The sequence below is a fragment of the Adiantum capillus-veneris genome, chromosome 1 (assembly GCF_014529385.1).
Source record: "Adiantum capillus-veneris isolate H3 chromosome 1, ASM1452938v2, whole genome shotgun sequence".
Taxonomy (NCBI): Eukaryota; Viridiplantae; Streptophyta; class Polypodiopsida; order Polypodiales; family Pteridaceae; genus Adiantum; species Adiantum capillus-veneris.
In genome coordinates this window covers 55,621,330-55,625,345 of record NC_140931.1, presented here as the reverse complement: position 1 = coordinate 55,625,345, position 4,016 = coordinate 55,621,330, and positions in this window count along the sequence as shown.

Genomic DNA, 4,016 nt, shown 5'->3' with positions numbered 1-4,016 from the left:
AAAAATAAAATTTCAAAAAATTTAAATAAAATTTCAATTCTTTTCCCACGTTCTATGCAAGAAGTGGGGAAGATGCGCAAGAGTTTCTTGACAACTTGGATATGGCACATCTCATATCTGGGAGAGATGAAGAGGAAGTAAAGCTACGAGCCTTCCCGTTGGTTCTAAAAGCAGAAGCTAAAGCATGGTATGAGACCTTGCAACCCCAAATCAAGTCCAACTGGGAGAGACTGCGAGCAAGCTTCCTCTCCAAGTTCGGGCAAGGTGATACTTCTGAAGGACTATGGAAATGTCTTATTGGACATAAGCAGGTATCACTTGAAGACTATCCCTCTTATGAAGCAACCTTTGTCAATCTATGGGGTAGGTGGGAGGCTACATGAGAAAATCATGGTGGTGCACCTAACTTTCTAAAAAAGAGAGATTCATGGTTGGGTTGTATCCACTTTGAAAGGCTAAAGTAGAGCTAAAATTCCCATCCACTTTCGAAGAAGCACGTGAGGTAGCCATCATCAAGTTTAGAAAACTACACTTCCAAGCACATAGAGCAAGGGGTTTGAATGAAGTGAGTGAGAGGGAGTCTTCACAAACCATGGAAGCACTAATTAGGGCCCCTCTTGCACAATCTTCACAAATAGGAGATAACTCTCAACAAGAGGTTTTACAAAGGCTAACTCAACAGCTTGAGAACCTCACTCTGAATCTAGTACAGGGTCTACCTCAACAACGACAACCAAGAGAAGGGAATCGCAATCAACGAAGACAAGCTCAAGAGTTGCGATGTTGGAATTACAATGAAATGGGCCATGGCATGTACAATTGTCCACATCCAAGGCGAATTCCGGGAGACATATATCCCCCCAGACCGCCTCCTCTCACTGTGCAGCAAGAACTAGCTCAACTTGCCCACAAATCCTTTGTCGACCACCACCACCAGCAAATATACCTCCCGTCCCACATGAGGAGGAAGAAAGAGGAGTCAACATCATCAAGCTAGAAGAGGTAATAGATGAGCATACTCTAAACTTTGATGTTATGCCGGCTAAAAAACGCACAAGAGCACATGATAAGGATGAAGACATGAGAAGTGAAGGAACAAATTCAGCCAGAAGGGACAAGAAGAAGAAGTCAAAGATGGAAGAAGCTGAAAGTAGCAGGAAGAAAAGATCAAGGCGAAGGGAAATCGGTATCAACAACTTCCCATTGGGAAAGGAGCTAGAGCCCTACAACATCCTGGAGGATTTACAAACCCAAAAGCCAAACATTTCATGGCCTCAACTTCTACACCTATGAGCCAAAGTAAGAAGGCAATGGCCAAAGTTGGTAAGTACAAGAATTCCAAAAAAGAAAGCAAATCTTTCCATTAAGGTTGTGACCTCAAAGCTACAAAAAGATGTGGAACCCATTGTGGATGCTTACATAAGGGGTAAAAAGGTGTCTAATGTATATGTTGATGGTGGAGCTCAAATGTGTGTGATCACAGAAAAATCAATGAACAGGTTAGGGCTTGAAATTACAAAGTCCTCTAATTGTCAAGCTAGGCTAGCCAACAACTCAAGTGTGAAGTGTTTGGGGATCATTGAAAATGTAAAAGTCTCTGTATGTAACATAGATGCACGAGTGGATATGTATGTCATGCCGGCTAAGGGGGAGGGCTATCCCATCATCCTAGGGAGGCCTTGGTTCATTGTTGTGAATGCAGATAAAAAATGGGGAAGTGGTCGTTTGATTCTTAAGAAGGGTCAACCAGTGGTGTATGATTGGCAAGAAGGAAAGCAACTAGATATCAACTATGAAACCACAACAGATGAAGAGAGCGAGGAGGAGAGTCCTTACTCAAGTGATGAGGAAGCATCAATCAGTGCATCAACCAGTGAAGAGGAGTCTTCTTTGGAGGTAATGGGAATTTTATTCAACGCCAACACCCAAGATGTTTCTGTAGAAGAAAAGCCAACAGACAATCACACACGAGGGGATGAAAGATGCCACCACCTTGAAGAAGGATTTGAGAAGATGCTTGCAAAAGATCTTACTTGTGAGGAGAAGAGGTCCTACATCAATATGTTAAGGAGGTATCCCAATTTGTTTATCACTGAATACTCACAAATAAGAGGTGTAGATGTAATAGAGCCTCGAATTGAATTGAAACCGGGGACCAAACCCGTGGCTCAAAAGTTAAGGCGATTAGGATCTGTGCAACAAAAGGCTCTCCTACAAGAAGTAAATCGACTCTTGAAGGTTGGCTTCATCTATCCAGTATCCAACTCCGAATGAGTATCACCTATTGTAGTCACTCCCAAGAAGAATGGTAAGTGGAGGGTCTACGTGGATTACAAACCCCTCAACGCTGCGACAAAGAGGGACCACTTTCCCCTCCCTTTCCAAGATGAAATTTTGAATGAAGTAGTAGGTCACGAATGCTACACTGTGTGTGATGGGTATTCAGGATATTTTCAAATTAGAATAGCAGAAGAGGACCAACCAAAAACCACCTTCATCACACCTTGGGGATGTTTTTCATTCAGAGTAATGCCTTTTGGGCTCACCAATGCTCCTAGCACCTTCACGAGATTCACAATATTTGTATTTCAGCCATTCTTTGGAAAATCTATAAGTGTCTTTATGGATGATTTCTGTATTTATAGTTGTAGATCACTTCACTGCCAAAAGGTTGAAGAGGGGCTTATGAGGCTCCATCAATTTGGGGGACAACTCAACCCAGAGAAGTGTCATATCGGTGAATCTCAGGTGGTTTTGCTAAGCCATGTGGTTTCTTCACAAGGAATTCAAGTGGATCCCTCTAAAGTAGAGGCCCTTTTGTCATTATCTCCACCAACAACAACTAAGGAGCTAATGACCTTCAACCACAAAGTGAGGTACATGTCTCGCTTCATCCATCTCCTAGTCGAAGAAATTGGTGTTGTTTTGATGCAAAAAGATCCTAAAACATCATACATGAGGCCGATCTATTTTGCAAGCAAGGTGATGACTCCGGCTGAGAAGGGATACACTGAAATGGAGAAAGTGGTCTTTGCAATCTTGTTTGCGGTAAGGAAGTTTCGATCGTATCTTCTCCCTGTGCCATTTGTTTTTCTCACCTAAGAGCACAATCTACCATATGTAGTACAACACATGAGCCTCTCATCTAGAATAGAAAAGTGGATGCTTGAACTCCAAGAATTTGAATACACTTTCCTTGTAGAAGATAGCACAAGAGCGGGACTTGCAGACATTCTCACCTACAAAGTGAGAGAAAGGGAAGGATCACGACTACAAAGAGAGGAAGGCTTAAAACAGTTCAAAGTGAAGGAGATTGATAATGCCCATACTTTATGCTTTGACGGAGCTTATCAACGCCAAAAAGACAAATCAGCAGGGGGATCATCATTTTGAACCCACAAAAGGAGGTAATGGTTGGAAAAGGTATCACTCTACCCAATGTTCACTCTAACAATGAGGCTGAGTATGCTGCTCTAACCCTTGGGTTAGAAGAATGCAAAGAATTAGGCATACAAAGACTTATTATAAAAGGTCATTCTTTGCTAGTGGTCAGGCAAATCCAAGGGACTTGGAGGTGCAAGAATCGTACATTGTTTGAGTGTCTTAGTAGTGTAAGAGCTTTGATGAAGGGTTTTCAAGCAACACAGGTACAACATATTGTGAGAACTCATAACAAGGAAGCAGACTTACTCGCAAATGAAAAGCTTCAAATGGCGGTAGGAGGTGTGAAACTATATGAACCCAAATATCAAGGTCAAGAGGAGCTAAAAGACATTATCTTCTTTCTAAAAGCAGGTGAGTGTCCCAAACACTTAGACAAGGTGCAAAGACATAGAGTAGTTAAGAAGGCCACATGTTACCAGTTGATTGGCAATGATTTATATCACAAAGGGAAAGATTTGGTCTTGAGGAGAGTACCAGGTGTGCAAGAGATAGAGAAAATTCTTCTTTCATGTCATGATGATGTCTGTGGTGGTCACTTTTCTCAAGATATTACAAGTAGGAAGATTTTACAA